General features: G+C 38.7%; 1 long non-coding RNA gene across 1 annotated transcript; it reads left to right on the forward strand.

Annotated features, from left to right (window-relative positions):
- The first annotated feature begins 3,337 nt into the window (after positions 1-3,337).
- LOC307167427 lies at positions 3,338-3,914 on the forward strand. Its single transcript, XR_013822781.1, has 4 exons — positions 3,338-3,368; positions 3,460-3,534; positions 3,676-3,744; positions 3,860-3,914. It is a non-coding gene; the product is annotated as an uncharacterized lncRNA (long non-coding RNA).
- Positions 3,915-18,709: the final 14,795 nt, after the last annotated feature.

The following is an 18,709-nucleotide window of genomic DNA, read 5'->3' on the forward strand; positions in this document are numbered from 1 at the left end:
TTTTACAGATGCAGACAATATGTGAATGGAAAACAAGGACTTGATGCACGTGTTTATCTGCATGTTCTTCATGGTAAGTTTATGATTATGTGCTTAATTTAAAAAGGGCAGATTTTCCCTTTAAACTCAGATGATGATTGAAGAGTCTGTGATTTGTGTCTTGTGTTCAGTTTCAGTGTCTCCATCATCATCATCATCATCATCATCATCTTCATCATCATCATCCTCACAGACTGAGATCAGTCCAGGCCGCTCTGTGACTCTCTCCTGTCAGTTGTATCCATATATATACTCCTGTGATTATTGGGTCAGTTCTGAGGGAGTTGAGCTGTTGTGGGTGAATCAGACTGGTGTTGATCTGAAGACAGACTCCAGATATCAGATATTATCATCATCAGATCAATATCACTGTATCCTCACTCTGACTACAACACTCCTGAATGAAGATGACAACAGAGAGTGGAGATGTCAGCTTACTCGCAGAAATCAACTCAAGACCTCAGTCAGATACACTGTCAAGTATTCAGGTGAGAAAACGAATGAGTCTCATGAATCAGTGTTAAAAGTCATCCTGTGTTTTAACTAGTTAAAATATAATGATGCTTTTGTACAGTATGAATCATCTGAACAAACATTCGTCCTTTACAGCTCCAGCTGATTCAACGACAGCAGTGAGTCCTTCCCCACGAGGTACATGATGCTTTTACGCCACTGATGATGTTATTCACAGCTTCGTCTAACATAATTCTATAGAAAATATGAATGTTACCATATAGATATTTTACCAGTGAAATATGAGTTGATTGAAATCACATTCCGGTCGTCATCTGTGCCGATGGCTTTTGTCTTTGTCTATAATTGTCCCCAATAATCCTTTTCAGCGCAAGCGAATACAACAACACCAGACCCAGACTCTTATCATTCAAATACAAACACAAAAGGTACATAATCACAGTGTTTTGTCTGTCTATAATTGTCCCAATCTGCCCTGTCCGTCTCTGACTCTGCTCGATCTCTTCTTCAGTCACAGTGATGTCTGGCGCTGCAGTCGCTGTTCTCCTTCTTGCTCTTCTCTGGCTGATCTGCAGAAAAAGAGCTGGTGAGTTATGAGGGAAACGCCTTTTCTCAGAATTTTGAAGCCTTTAACTCAAAGCCGTAGTGCCACTGCACACCGATAACAGTGCAGCGATCTGAGGTTTGTCAGTGGGAACTGCATGAATCTATGGCGAAGCGGCGTGTCTGCGGCAGCCAATCGCGGCTCAGAGCCTGCAGAAGGGGGCGGGGCATCTGCCTATTAAAGCAGCTCATATCCGGCATAGGGATCAGTAGGCATGTCGCGATAATTAAATAACCGTCTGATCGCGATTATTTGATCTAACCGCGATTGTTTCAGGCAACCGTGATTATTGCACGCTTTTATAGGCCTACGGCACAAGAGGGAGTCATGGACCGAAAGAAACAGACAAGCACTAATTAAGTTTTCCTGCAATATATTCAAAGTCATCTGAAGCCAGTCCATAGCTTAATGTCTGGGAGAAGTATATTTACATAATTTAATTAAAGTTCGGAAAACTCGTCTTCCCTCCCCTGCAGCTGTCAATCATTCTCCATTCAAACAGCGCGGGCGCCTCGCCCGGTTACGGCAGGATGCCCGGTTAAACTGTATAATGCTTGGTCTGTAGAAAAGGGGCTATGGATTTGCATAAAATGAATTTAATTGTCTGGAGTTTGCTGTTTTTAAATGACTCGCTACCGTGTGACTGTTAGATCACACACATCACAAGGACTATGAATTGGCATCAAACGCACAATAACTGGAATTTAAAACTAACCAAATAAAAATAACCAAATGATCAATAAATTGTTGGACAGATATACACTGTACAAAGCGCTCTCCTTCAGCGCTTCAGCCTCTAGTTTGGGCCTATCGACTCCAAGGTCGTCCTCAAGCCAAGGCATGGCTATGTGCCAAAGTTATTACGCCGTCCGCTTTTCCCGATTCGGAAGACGGGCGTCAACTTCTCTTACTCTGCCCTGTTCGGGCTTTAGGAGTATATATACAGCGCTCTGTCCATTTCAGCGAGTCAGAGCAGCTCTTTGTACGCTTCGGTGGGTTTCCGGTCATGAATCAAAGAGTATCCCCCTGGATAGTGGACACTATTACGTTGCCTTATGCTTCGGTGGGCCTTCAATGCCCCATAGGAGTCAGAGCACACTCCACCAGAGGTGTCTTCATGGCCGTGGTCCAGTGGTGTGTCTATTGGCCACATCTGTGCCGCAGCCGGCTGGTCGTCGCCTTCACCTTCGCCAGGTTTTACAAATTGAAGATCACAGATCCTCCCTGTCTAGCTGGAGTTCACCTCAGAGGCATAACTTGTCCTTCCCTAGCCCTAACCCCCCTCAAAACATTCCTGCCAGACCAAATACAACACCATGTCTTAGTCCGGTCGGACAACATGGCGGTAGTGTCCTAAATAAACCACCAAAGTGAACTCAGGTCGTGGCCTCAGTACAGACTAGCCCGGCACCTTCTCCAACCTGCGCTCTCTGAGAGACTGAACCAGGGAGAAGACATGCTGTCCCTGGACAACGTGTTCCCAGGGGAATGGTCCCTCCATCCCCATAGCATTAATCTGGAGTATCTTTGGCAGGGCAGAGGTCAAACTCTTCGCCTCTGAAGGCAACTCTCACTGCCCAATATTCTTAACAAAGGACACGGATGCGCAGGTCCACGAATGGCCCAGCGTAACTTGCATAACTTGCCCTTCCCTAGCCCTACCGCCCGGGGACCCTTACCCAAGCATCCCAGGCTAGGGCCACAGAACATGTCGTTCTGCTCATATAGCACGGTGTGATTGAATTGGTTCCCCATAGAATAGAGTCTAGCCAAGATGCAATACGAGTAAACATTCTGAAAGGGAACGACTCGGTTACTTACGTAACCTCAGTTCCCTGAGATAACGGGAACGAGTATTGCGTAGACAGCCGTGCTATGTCACTACACGACTGGCGTTTGTCTAATTAAATATGATTCCTTTGCCCCGCCCCTGCCCCGATTGGCTCGCACAGACACGCTGCTTTGCCATAGGTTCATGCAGTTCCCACTGGCCAGCCAATAGATGCGCTCAGATCGCTGCACTGAGAAAAGGAGATTCCCCCTTAGCATCTAGCAGAGATGCAATACTCTTTCCCGTTATCTCAGGGAGCTGAGGTTACATAACCGAGACGTTTTTATCTCTCACTTTAATGATTGAACAAAATCTTATTGCTAAGATACTGTGTTTTGCACATGTGTGTTTGCTCATAAATACTCATATTTCATGAGGCACTTGTTTTCAGATAATAAAAGAGGGACTGGCGACTCTGCGGTGAGTTCAGTAATGCAGTGATTTAGATTTGATTAATGTCTTTAAAGCTCAATAAAGTGTCACTCATGCAGTTTAACTGTTTGTTCTGAAGGTCAAAGTTGAGGATGAACATACAGGGACGTATGAGACGATCAACATGTCCATTCCTCCCGCGGCAAGAGCCGATGTGAGTCCACTAAATCACCAAACATTACGTTCAATAATATGATTTACTAAAGGCTTTTGTGTTATTCTACATATCATAGTGAGAGATATGTCTGATGTGTGTGTTAAACTTGACTCTCTGCTCGTTTGCATTGATGTTTAGGAGCAGACAGATGAAGTGACTTATTCTGAGGTCACTTCTTTCAATACAAAGCCTGTAAAATCACTCAGTGTGAGTAGATACCAGCACATGAGTTTTACTCTCAGATAAATGAAGCTCATGCTCTGATATTAATAATAATAATCGCTGGGGTTCAAACATTGATGGACAGAATTTGTTCTTTCAGGATCATGATGATACAGTGACTTATGCTGCCGTCAGAAGAAGAGGAGATCAACCGCAGGAAGAACTTTACGCCTCTGTGAACAAGAACAAGACCTTCACAAATCAACATGAATGATCCAGATCATGAGCTCCTCATATCAGGAGCAGACGGGAAGATTTCATCGCTCTGGGGTTTGGAGGAATTATATGTGTGTGTGTGAATGAGCAGATATTTGTTGAATGTCCTGTGAATATGAAAGAGGTTTATTGTGAATCATCATCTGGTCAGAGCACAGCATCTCATCTATATGATCACAGCTACAGTAAAGTTAGAGACTGAAGCCCTGATGTGTTTTTACACAGGCCAGACTTAATCTAGCGTCTCACAAGCCTCTTCCATGAGTCGATAGTCTGTTTATCCGCTGGATTAATCTGAAAATCTTCATGCAGAAGCTCATGCTGAAATGATCCTCTTGCTTCAGCTTGTATATCAGCTGTTTCTTCTACAGAGAGACGTCCGTCTGAGAATTACATCAGTGTCTGCCCGCATTATATTGCTATAAAATATTCTAAACGTTGCAGTGTGTATATGTCACACAATTAAATGTCAGATATGTCTTTTTTTCCACTTGTGAACACACACACACACACACACACACACACCATTATATCATTAACACACGGAAACTCAAAAGGTCTTCAACACAACCCCTCAAAAAAAATTCGGTTTAACTTGATAATATATGACTGTTATACAGTATAATTTAGATATATCAATTTAATAATAATACATACACTGATTATAAATTATATTTATATGTCATATTATATTTTCATATATTTTGCATGAGAAAACATAATAGGCCTGAGCACATGAGAAAAAGGTCAATAAAGATTGAGAATCAATGTTCAGAAATGATTAATTATTGTTATATTTTGAACTACACTGTATAGCTGTGTTTTGTAGTGTGTTTGTTGACAAACTCAAATTTGTTTATTTTTAATTATAAAAAAATGCCATCATTTTATATGAAAAAGTTAATAATAGTATTTTAGTTTGTCTTGTGTATTGTTTTGATTTAATCTGTCATATGTCCATAATATTGCAATGAACCCCCACCAATGGGGCATGTTGTCACATTACACCTCCATTCAGGGGTGTTTCTAGGTTTAAATACACTGAACCTTAAGTAAGGTTTATACAAACTGAGAAAGTCAAAAGTGTGCGTTTGCGCCCTCTACTGTTCATTAAGGACAAGAAAACTGACCATATGTCAAATTTGAATGACCGTTTAGAGATTTTTGCTGTGTGATTCAGTTTAATTCAGATTTCTAGGTCGTTTGCCTGAATGATTCAGTTAACAACACTTTCCAATCGGTAACTGCAAACAAACAAACAAACGAGTTTTACAACAACAAAACAACTTACAATCAACAAGAGAGTCTCTGCTGTCATTCCTTCTCATGATCCACGACACATTTCCGCTGTTTCCTTCAGTCTTCTGTAGTTCTTGAACATTTCCTGAAACAATCCATCACACACATACACACACACACACCTGCTTCTCCCCATCTGTGTTTCACCCTCACAAACTCCAGCTTCATGTTCCTTAACTTTACACTATCCTTCTTGTTATATGCTTGGTTCACTCTGTCAATCACTCTATTTTCTGCAAATAAAGAATCTCACAACCACATGCCAACACAGTTCAACCATACATGGTCTGTCACATCCTTCTGACAATATATAACATATTGTAACATCCTTCCTTTTTTTTATGGCACTGTGGTCACTGTATGCAATAAACTTGTGACCAAGAACAACAATATAACACCATATATTCTTTTTTTTTATTTTTTATTATTAATGGAATATACAAAAAGGTATAGCAATATTAATAAATGTATACATTCCTTTTTTCCAACTACTAAGGGTGGACACAAACATGAACAATCCATAACCCTCAGTAAACCTTGTCTCACCCACCCACTCCGAGGAGGAAAATAAAACAGAAGTATATTTCCAAATTACACACAAAAAATAATAATAAAAAAAACAACAAAAAAAAACAACAACATATATATAAATAAAATAATAATAATATATCTATACACATATACACATATATACATACACACACATATACATATATACACATACACACAATAATAATAAAAATTAATAAATAAGGAAAAAAAGAAATAAAATAATAATAATAATTTTTTTTAAAAAACGTAAACACCCACAATCCATCCTGCATCTAGACAATTATACCCAAAAAGAGAATTTTTTTTTTTTATATATATATATACACACATATACATACACATACATATACATATATATATACACACATATATAAAATACACACACACACACATATATAAACCAATTTGAAGAGATATAACCAAAGGTTAGTTAAAAATACATATTACAAATCAGCAAAGATAGAGGGTGTATTCTTGACAAAGTTAAGTAGAGGGTCCCAGTTTTTATAAAATTTGTCAGAGGAACCTCTTAGAGCAAACTTAATTTTTTCAATATGTAGAAAAGACATCAAATCCTCTAACCATGAAAAAGTAGAAGGAGGTTCTTCCTTCTAGAAGACTTCCAGTGCAATAAAATTCGTCTGCGAGCTATCAAAGAGGCAAAGGCAAGAATATTAGCATATTTTTTTGTATACTCATCCAAAACAGCAGGGACACCAAAGATGGCAATCAGAGGGCATGGTTCAATGGAAATATTAAGGATGTTAGAGAAAGTATCAAAAAAGGAGTGCCAAAAATCTTCCAGCTTTGGACAAGTAAAAAACATGTGGGTATGATCTGCAGGAGCCAGAGAACACCTATTGCATGTGACATCCACGTCTGGAAATAGCTTGCTTAGTTTAACGTTTGTAAAATGAGTTCTATGGAAAACCTTAAATTGAATCCGACTCAGTTTGGCACAGGATGACGAAGAGTTAACCCTGCCAGCAGCCACATCCCACCATTCCTGATCCAAACTAAGTCCGAGTTCTGTCTCCCATTGACGTGTAAAACGAGCAGAAGAAGGCAAAACATAAGGAAGAATTAAACTGTATAAAATGGATATAGAGCCATGTTTCTGTATTAAGCACTTCTCATTGCTCGATTGCTCCTGTCTGATCGCTGATCGATTGCTCCTGTCTGCCTCGCTGCCTGCTGTGAGTGTGTTTGTGTGCTTCGGTGCGGTAAGCTCCGTCTTAGCCTTATATTTCTTTGTTTTGAACCATCATTTTACTACTATTTCTAGTTGTTTATACTACTACATTTTACCCAACATCTCAGATTAACCTGACATCGCTAGCTTTTGTTATTAGTACTACTAGCACAAAACGCTAGTAATTCGCTAGCCTGTTAACGCGCCACCCGTGCGCTCAGCTATTTTATTTATTTATTTTTCTCTCGCGCGTCCGCGCCTTTGAGTTCATAAAAAGCTCAGGTGAATAAGAATCAGTCAACAAACACGGTGAGTAATGTCTTGTCCTGTTATTGTCACTTGCACTTCATGTCACATGTTTAGTATAGCCTTCTCTGTCGACAATATATGATTTATATGTGATAAATGTAAGGAGACAGTTAGGTTGACAGAGAAGATTTCAGAATTAGAAACACGCATCCAAACTTTAATTGAGGATAGTAAGAGTGCTAGTGCTTTAGATGTTTTGGATGCGCATAGAATAGAGAACTCTTTACATGACGCGGTTCCGGCTGAAGTAGTGCCTGAGGCAAATGGGTGACAGTGAGGGATCGCTCTAGTCGCGGATCTAAAAACCACTCTTCCGTTCCGATTACCATAACAAATCAATTTGCCCCGCTCAGTGAAACACCCACTGAGAATGATTGTGCCCTAGTTATTGGCGATTCTATTACACGGAACGTGAAAATAGAGACACCAGCCACCATAGTCACATGTTTGCCGGGAGCCAGAGCGCCTGACATCAAAGCAAATTTAAAAGTGCTGGCTAATGCTAATCGTAAATTCTCTAAGATCATTATTCATGTCGGCACTAATGATGTTCGACTCCGCCAGTCGGAGATCACCAAAATTAATATTAAAGAGGTGTGTGAACTTGCAAGTACGATGTCAAGGACTGTAATTTGCTCTGGCCCCCTTCCTGTTCGCAGGAGTGATGAGATAGTTAGTAGATTATGTTCGCTTAACGGTTGGCTGTCTCGGTGGTGTCCGCTTAATAATATAGAATTCATAGACAATTGGAAAAGTTTTTGGGGCAAACCTGACCTGTTGAAAAGAGATGGTATTCATCCCTCCTGGGATGGTGCTGCTCTTCTCTCTAGTAATATGGCTCATAGTCTTAGAGCTCAAACATGACAATCTGGGGCTCAGGTCAGGAAGCAGACAGACTGGCTAAACCGACCGTCTGCTAGCGGCCTCGCGTCACCAAGGTCAGATAAATCCTATCACATAGAGCCTCTTTCACCTAGCTATCATCATATAGAGACTGTGTCTGTTCCCCGAATTTGGAAATCCAAAAAACGTTTAAACCCAACTAAGGTTAAAAATTTAATTGATGTTCAACAAATAAAAAACAGCTATATTACAGATGAGCAAATGCTAAAGCTTGGGTTGCTGAATATTCGATCGCTAACTTCAAAAGCACTCGTTGTTAACGATATGATTTCAGATAATAACCTAGATGTGCTGTGTTTGACAGAAACCTGGCTAAAACCAAACGATTACATTACTTTAAATGAATCAACCCCGCAAGATTACTGTTATAAACATGAGCCTCGTCTGAAACGCAAAGGGGGTGGTGTTGCTGTAATTTATAGTAATAGTTTCAAAACCACTAAGAAATCAAGTTTTAAATATAATTCTTTTGAAGCATTGGTGCTTAATGTAAAAATATATAGTGTAAACGATAAATCACGTTTGAGATTTGTGCTGGCTACTGTATACAGGCCACCAGGGCACCATACAGACTTTATCAAAGAATTTGCGGACTTTCTATCAGAATTAATATTGACTGCAGATAAAGTACTAATTGTTGGTGATTTTAATATACACATCGATAATGAAAAAGATGCATTGGGATTGGCATTTAAAGACATTGTAAATTCAACTGGAGTTAGACAACACGTGTCAGGACCTACTCATCGTCGTAATCGTACTCTAGATCTAATATTATCACACGGAATAGATGTGGATGCCGTTGAAATTCTGCAGCAGAGCGATGACATCTCAGATCATTACCTAGTCTCGTGTAATTTGCACTTAGCCAAGGCTGCAAAGCCGACTCCGTGTTACAAATATGTGAGACCTATCACTTCTGCTACTAAAGATTGCTTTATTAATAATCTTCCTAATCAGTTTCATCTACTCAGCATCTCAGATAGCTTAGAAGAACTAGATATTACAACAGAAACGTTTAACTCTCTCTTTTCCAGCACTTTAGACACAGTTGCTCCGTTGCGCTTAAAGAAGATTAAAGAAAATAGTCCAACGCCGTGGTACAACGAGCACACTCGGGCCCTTAAGAGAGCAGCCAGAAAAATGGAGCGCAACTGGAAGAAAACAAAACTAGAGGTATTTCGCATTTCATGGAAAGAGAGCTCAATTACTTACAGAGAGGCTTTAAAAGCTGCTAGATCTGCTTATTTTTCAACCCTATTAGAAGAAAATAAACATAATCCTAGGTATTTATTTGAAACGGTGGCTAAACTAACGAAAAATAAAGCTTCAAGCACCGAAGTTTCCAAGCAACACAGCAGTAATGACTTTATGAACTTCTTCACTTATAAGATTGATAATATCAGGGACAAAATTATAACTATGCAACCGTCTACTACAGTATCACATCAGGCAGTGCATTGTAGTCTCCCTGAGGAAAAATTTGATTCATTCGTTGCTATAGGAGAGGAAGAATTTACTAAACTCATTAAATCATCTAAAACTACAACATGTATGTTAGACCCTATACCGACTAAGCTACTGAAAGAAATACTTCCAGAGGTCATAGATCCTCTTCTTAATATCATTAATTCGTCTTTGTCTCTAGGATACGTACCAAAAAACTTTAAGCTGGCTATGATTAAACCGCTTGTTAAAAAAACGCAACTTGATCCTTCAGAATTAGTCAATTACAGGCCGATCTCGAATCTACCTTTTCTGTCAAAGATATTAGAAAAGGCAGTATCCTCACAACTGTGTTCCTTTCTTGAAAGAAATGATATCTGCGAGGATTTCCAGTCAGGATTTAGACCGTACCATAGTACCGAAACAGCTCTCGTTAGAGTCACAAATGATTTGCTCTTATCATCCGATCGTGGTTGTATCTCTCTATTAGTGTTACTCGATCTTAGTGCTGCATTTGACACCATCGACCACAACGTTCTTTTAAATAGATTAGAACATTATGTTGGCATTACGGGAAATGCACTAGCATGGTTTAAATCATACTTATCTGACCGTTATCAATTTGTAGCAGTAAATGATGAGATGTCTCATCGATCACAAGTTCAGTATGGCGTACATGAATTTGTATGGCTTATAAATTTTGATAAAGAATTTTATTTTATTTTGTTGCTTTGGGGTAGGAACGCGAAACGAATTTCCCGACAACGCCTTATCTGTAGAGTGGTAGAGGGATCCTCCATAGGGAGAGACTAGTTGGCACTTCAGCACTGCGTTGTCATCGGTCCAGGCGAAGGTCCTTCGTCAGATCTGGATACGGCCTGGATCCGGCAGGCTGCAGGAAAACCTCGGGATAAACACAGACACTAAAATTAGCGTAGATGCCATTCTTCTCATGATGTAACGAGTACATCAGGATTTTTGGGAAGTGTTCCCGGTTCCGGCTGACCTAATCTATGCAGCCTAACATTAAATTATAGAAGTCTATAATGTATTATGTGAATGCTAGGTCAAAGAGATGTGTCTTTAATCTGGCTTTGAACTGACAGAGTGTGTCTGCTTCCCGGACAATGGTAGGAAGACTGTTCCAGAGTTTTGGTGCTAAATAGGAGAAGGATCTACCGCCAGCAGTCGATTTTGATATTCTAGGTATTATCAACTGGCCGGAATTTTGAGATCGCAATAGACGTGACGGACTATAATGCGTTAAGAGCTCGCTCAAGTACTGCGGAGCTAAACCATTTAGTGCTTTGTAAGTAATCAGCAATATTTTAAAATTTATGCGATGTTTAATAGGGAGCCAATGCAGTTTTGACAGAACCGGGCTAATATGGTCATACTTCCTGGTTCTGGTAAGAACTCGAGCTGCTGCGTTTTGAACCAGCTGTAGTTTGTTTATTAAACGTGCAGGGCAACCACCCAGTAGAGCATTGCAATAATCTAGCCTTGAGGTCATGAACGCATGAACTAATTGTTCCGCATTTGTCAATGAGAGCATATGGCGTAATTTAGAAATATTTTTAAGATGGAAAAATGCAGTTTTACAGATACTAGACACGTGACTTTCAAATGAAAGATTGGTATCAAAGAGCACACCCAGGTTCCTAACCGACGACGAAGACTTAACAGAGCAGCCATCAAGTGTTAGACAGTAATTCTAGGTTATTACGTGAGGAAGTTTTTTGTCCAATAATTAGAAACTCTGTTTTTTCAGAATTTAGAAGTAGGAAATTACGAGTCATCCAATTTTTTATATCTGCTATGCATTCCGTTAATTTTATGAATTGATAAGTTTCGTTAGGTTTTGAAGAAATATACAGCTGAGTATCGTCAGCATAACAGTGAAAGCTAATTCCATGTTTCCTAATGATATCTCCTAATGGTAGCATGTACAGAGTGAACAGCAGCGGTCCTAGTACTGAGCCTTGTGGTACGCCATACTGAACTTGTGATCGATGAGACATCTCATCATTTACTGCTACAAACTGATAACGGTCAGATAAGTATGATTTAAACCATGCTGGTTCCACAAGTCTGGAAAGGAAGGACAGTGAGAATGAACAAAATTGCGTACTTGAAAAAAACGAAATAAATTAGACTGTGGTATATTGAATTTCTTTGCAAGATCAGAAAAAGTTGTGAAAACTCCATCTATAAATAAATCAGAGAAATATGAGAGGCCTCTATTTTTCCATAAAACATAAGCTGAATCTAAGGTTGAGGGCACAAATAAATTATTATTGCAAATAGGGCCATAAAGAGAGGCAGCAGCAAGTTTAAAATGTTGTCTGAATTGACTCCAAATCCTAAGGGAAGAACAGACAACTGGACTTGTAGAGTATTTTGAGGGGTGATTGAACAAAGGAGCACACACCAAAGCAGAGAGCGAGGACGAAGAGCATGACTGCGCTCAGGGCCGGCGCGTGCACTTCTGCCGCTCTAGGCGAAAAACATTTGTGGTTGGAATACCATTTTTTGAGCTTCGATGCTTCGGTTGTAATGAACATCGAATATTCAAAGCTTTGAGAGGGTGCTGAACATATTCTTCTCTCTAATAAAGGCAGGAATCTCTATGTGTCTGTCCGTTTGCATTTTGTTTATTTCGAGAACCGTTCATCCAATCGACTTCACAAGGGAGTGCAGTGTCGCATTTGGTGGTGCAATATGGATAGACACGCGAGACGCAACATGTTCAGAATTAATAAACTTTTAGTAAACTATAGAACAACGCGAGCGGGAAGCGGCGCACCTCACGCGGGCAGGGCTTAAACACTTGACGCATGCTGCACTAGTGATATAAAACGCACACAACACAGGTCTGTTAAATTAAGCAATACTTTAAGGTAGTCTATATTTTTCTGACTAACAAATTACTGACACAGTAGATTTAAATAAAGAAAAACAAAATTTAAATAAAGAAAAACAAAATTTTAATTAAGAAAAAAACAAAATTTAAAATTTCAATAAAGAAAAAACAAAATTTAAATAAAGAAAAACAAAATTTAAATAAAGAAAAAACTAAATGTAAAATTTAAATAAAGAAAAAAACAAAATTTAAATAAAGAAAAAAACATTTAAATAAAGAAAAAACAAAATTTAAACTTTAAATAAAGAAAAAACGAAATTTAATTAAGTAAAACGAAATTTAAATAAAGAAAAACGAAATTAAGTTAAATTAAAAACGAGATTACATCACTAGCCGCGTTTCCATTAGCCTTCAAATTGCACTAACTGAAATTGTGAATTGAAAATACGCACAATGGAAACACGTCAATTTCGCAAAAACTCCCGTTTATCACAAAAAAAGTTTTTACGCTCTCATGAGGTGGTTTTTCAGGCAATTCGAAAAAGGAATATTTTGCAAAACTGCAATGGAAACAGTTTTTGCGCATTTACAGTCACCTGACTTAGAAGACGCGGTGTGTTTGAGGTCCATCTACGCAAATAATAATAATTTTATATTATTTTATTATAACATTTAATAGGCTATATTTAGAAGATGCTTTTATGCAAAAAAGGAACCAAGCTGAGTGTGGAGCGCGCACTGCATGACACGGAGGCGCGAGCGCGAACACTTGCATTTTCAGTGGAAACAACTTAAAATACTCTATCATTTCTGGTCATACAGAAAATAATAATACATTATTCTCAACTACTTTTATTTGTGTAAACTCACAATAACAAGAAAACGTTGTGCTTTTGTAAAATAAAATAAAACAATCAGACGCACTTTCATGATCTCCGTAAACTGGAGCGCGAGAACTGAAACAAAATATAGCCTATGTAGGCTAAAGCTTGAAAGGTCCACTTTAAAACGAACAAATTCGAATCAAAGGGTTATACCTTCTGATTATGTAATCCGTCTGCTTAGCAGCGGAGATGGAGATGTGATTTTAGCAAAAACAATAGTTTATTAATAATATTAATGGCTCTTCTCATTCAGCACTGCGGGAAAAACATCAATTCCAGGTTCTAATTTGGCCTTAGAAAACCAGTAAAATCGACATGTTTTCCATATTAATTTGTGAATATTTTAAATGTTTAATAAAGGGGCAAAAAGTCATAAACAAAAATCTGAAAATTCGTTTTGTGGCCAGTTCAAATTAAAATGTTGGTGTTCAACTTTGCGTTTAAAAAGACAACAACCGTTCATTTTTCGTTTTTCAATTACGGGTTAAAAAAGGAAAAACGAATGGACACAAAAGTAGCCTACATGGATCGTTTGGACAGAATACGAGACAGACTTCTTTATTAAATTAATAAAAGAAACAATAATTAGCCTATAGGAATACTGGATTCTTAATCTCAAAGAAATGCCACAATCAAAACCTCGTCGGAGAAATGAGGGCAAAACACCCAGAAACTCCTTAGGCTTTATGTGTCGTTCGCAGTATAAGGGTCTTTCCCTGCCATTAATGCTTGGATAACACGCCACGTTTCCTTCCATTAATAATAATAATGTAATGCGGTGGCTGTGATAGCCTATTATATAAACCAACGTCCGTTGCCTTGATTTTTGGAATGACTTATCGCGAGAGAAAAAAGGACGTTTAGTCGCATAACATCGGTTAATGGAAACGCCGTCATTTCGCAATAGTTTTTTATCTATATTTAGATAATAACGCAAAACATTTGCGCAAATCTGTAATGGAAACGCGGCTACTCAGTCATGAGTCATGACTCGTGAGAGCAGGGGGCGGGGCGGGGCGGCGCAGCGGCAGCTCAGCAAATCATATAGGGATCTCCCAGTCACGTGACCCCTAGCCGTGTGTCAGCCATTTTGACGGTATACATCCGTCAGCTACTCACATTGGCTATACTGTCTATGGACTGTCTAATGGCAATATATCTATTATTAGGGGTGGGTAATATATTAGGGAGTATATTATTATACTAATAATATAATTATTAGTATAATTGTTTTATAATTAGCCTAAATATTGCAATACTTTGCGCTACAGTATTGATATAATTGCGTGCGCAAAATATCTCGATACTGAACAGAATCGAGTTTTCCCCCACCACTATTATTAGCTTCAGCTAACTCTTCACGTCATGTCATCGCACTTATTAGCATCACAAAAATATATATCAAGTATACAAGAGGAAGATAGGAATCATAGATCCATATGAAGCACCGCAAGTTCTTTTTACAGGCATTTAATGTGTAGAAAAACTTCCTGACATTGAGTTCGGTGACATTTACAGCTGACGTTACCTTATTCACTTCCCATCACGCTACACCAGAGCTTCATTAAAAGCATACAAAAGCAGGCTATCGGTTGTCATGGACATGTTACAAAAACTGAATAGACGTAAAAAGTCAAGTAACCTTGTATAATTTCATCTCAAATTTATTGTATATTTTACATGCACTTTTATTATTTGTTTACATTTTTCTTCTTGTACCTTATATCACAAACAGAAGCCAAGCACCACCATCAGCGTTTTGCCTGTATATTGCCGCCAACCACTTGTTTCTCCGTTTTGTTTCTTTCGGGATACGGTATAAAGATAGGCCTATTCCTTTTGTATGATCACGTATCTGATCGCATCCAACTGCACAGCATCGCTCGGGCATGATAGAATATCGCGACGAGCTGCAGGATCAATGTAGTTTATACCAGAGCCCGTCTCTGTTTATACTGTCTATGGGTATCACCGGCGGTTTAGCATTTTCTATTCCGTCAAAATGGCTGCTCCAAATGGCGTGACGTCACGCGGGATGTCCCTATAGCCTATTTTGTGAATTGTTCATTCCCGATTGGCACACATTTTGCCGCCCTTACAAAAGTGCCGCTCTAGGCAATTGCCTAGTTCGCCTATATGGACGCGCCGGCCCTGACTGCGCTTCTAATACACACCAATCTATATGGGGAGAATTATACCAACTGTGAATTTTGCTGATATTTGCTGCCCAGTAATAAATCAACAAATTAGGCAGAGCAAGACCCCCATCTTTTTAATGTCTCTGAAGATATGTCTTGCTTAGCCTTGGAGGTCTACCCTGCCATATATAAGTAGAAATAGCCCCATCCAACAGTTTGAAAAAAGACTTTGGTAAAAACACTGGAAGGGTCTGAAAAAGGAACAAAAACCTAGGTAAAATATTCATTTTGATTGACTGAATTCTACCAAATAGAGTAAGAGGTAGCTTATCCCAACGTTGCAAATCTAATTTAACTTGAGTAAGTAATTTGGAGAAATTATATTGATACAGTAGATCAAATGAGTGAGAAATATTTACCCCCAAGTAACGAAACTATAAATGAAAAGGCAGGGCCTCCACTGGGATTTGTTTAGCCATGCTATTTACTGGAAAACATTCAGTTTTGTCTATATTAAGCTTATAACCAGAAAAAGAACCAAAATTGTTTAAAATATTCAAAAGATCTGAGACCGAGCCGACAGGGTTCGTAACAAAAAGCAAAAGGTCATCAGCGTAGAGCGAGACACGATGTTCTATCCCTCATCTAACAATACCTGAAAAAAGAGGGGAATTTTTCAGGGCTATGGAAAGAGGTTCTGTTGCTAAAGCGAACAATAGAGGGGAAAGAGGACAGCCTTGACGAGTACCTCTTGAGAGTGGGAAATATTGGGAACACACAACATTTGTTCTCACACTGGCAACAGGAGCAGTGTACAGAAGGCGTATCCATGACGTGAAAAAGGGGCCAAAGCCAAATCTATCTAAAATACTGAATAAATAATTCCACTCAACCCGGTCAAAGGCCTTTTCTGCATCTAATGAGATGATTATCTCACTAGATAAAGAGGTGGATGGAGAAAAAATTATATTTAAGAGTCGTCGAATATTTGATGATAATTGTCGCCCCCTAATGAAACCGGTCTGATCTTCAGAGATTATTTTAGGAAGACAGGGATCCAGACGGCAAGCCAGCACCTTAGCCAATAGTTTGACATCCGAATTTAACAAACTTATGGGCCTCCAATTGCTACATTCATTTGGATTCTTATCCCGCTTGAGAATAAGTGAAATAGAGGCCTGAGTGAGAGTTAAGGGAAGAGAACCATTTGCTAAAGAATCATTATACATATCTAACAACAAAGGTGCCAGAAAAAAGTGGGATTATCCCAGTTTGGGGCATAAATATTTACAAACACAACTGACATATGAAAGAGAATGCCAACGACTATAACATAATGACCCTCACGATCCGCAATAATCTGTGATGGAGAGAAATTAACTCGTTTATGCATAACAATAGCTGTACCTCTGGCTCTGCTGTTAAAATTAGAATGAAACACCTGGCCTATCCAGGGTTTTCTTAATCTAACATGGTCTTTGACTCGCAGGTGTGTTTCCTGGAGAAAAATGATATCAGAATTCAAATTCTTAAGATGAGAAAACACTCGAGAACGTTTAATTGGCCCTCCCAAACCTCGAACATTCCAGCTAACTATGTTAACAGAGATACCTCTACTACTCAGCCCCGTATTTAGTCCAGCCATTTCACTGAAGCATGTGAGACAAAATCAGTGAAAAGGACTGAAGAGAAAAAGAAGAAAAAAAAGAAAAAAAACCCCACACAATTAAGTTTTAATTTCCTGAAAAAAAAAAAAATCTGTAAAAAAAAGAAGTAGGCTAATCCTTCCACAGCAGAGAAATTAATATTTTTTTATAAAAATCTATAAAAAGTGAGACATTGTGGACATCTTTTATTAATATTCATTTTTCATGACCAAAATAACATTATGCACAGTGAGGAGCCTACAGGTTACAAGCTTCACATATTAGAAAAATACAATAATAAAAAAACAACAAATCTTTTAATGCCTCGGTTGTCAAGGTTGTTTCAGATCAACACCTGCAAGTGACCACTAGGTGTCACCGTTGAGACGGGTGTCGGCACAATATGGCACATTTGCTTCAACTGTTTCATTGTTTCCCGAAGCCTCGATCTGCCCACCACTAGTTTAATCCAAGAACGAAACAGCATGTGTGCACGAGACAACAGCTGAAGACCATGAGGACCGAAGAGGAGGTGCAGGTGTGGGCCAAGGAGGATCATGGGAACTGTAGTGCAGACAATGACGATGACAGTGACAGTGAAGAAGACGATGACAGTGACAAAGAACGTGATGGTGACAGTACTTGTGTCCACAATAGCAGCCTTCAGTTTTCAGTTTTCAGTTCTAGCTCGTCCTGAGATTTACTCTATCTTCATATTTTGTTCTCCAGAAACATGATCTTGAGGTTGTTTGCAGAAGGCAGATCTGCCGGCGCTCACCGATTCAAGCTGATCTCCCCATTCAATCCTGATCTCCATTCCATCAGCTTTCTAGAATTATACAGGGCATAAACTGAGTTTAAACTGCACATTTACAGCATTTATAATACAGTCTTCTAATGAAATATAAACATTTAAACGGTGGCTGTAATAAAAACCTGTTTTCATGACAGATACATTCAAACATTCAGTAAATAATGAAGAACTCAACAACAGGTTAATTAGAAATATATGTAATATTAATAAAAATGCTCCTCTCTCTAGTTTATGGACATTCAAGTGAATGTAAATGTGATTCCCGATGACCTGAGCTCTTGTGAATTAGTGTCAGATATAATAGTTCATATAGCTCCAATAGTTCTTTATATCTGAAAGCCGATAACTGATATATTGCCTGATAAATCTAAATCTAAATGAGAGCCTGTTACATAAAAAAAAGTCTCACCATTAAAAGCCAAGCACACAATTATGATGTTCTCATGCTGATTTTAAATAGCCGATATGACAGCGCTGCACATGTTGCACTTTACTGTATTTTATACTACACTGAACTGTATTTTCCTTTTTTAAGTGATTCCAATCATTTTTCAAGCAATTTAAAACCATCATGTTGAACAGTCGCATCTGAAGAGTCTCAGCTGAAGGAAATAATACATTATTATTGGCTTTAATATATTGGCAAAATTTACTTATCAGGCCGATACAGATTACTATTAAAAATGGA

Source organism: Squalius cephalus, assembly GCF_949319135.1.
Source record: "Squalius cephalus genome assembly, chromosome: 1".
Lineage (NCBI taxonomy): Eukaryota > Metazoa > Chordata > Actinopteri > Cypriniformes > Leuciscidae > Squalius > Squalius cephalus.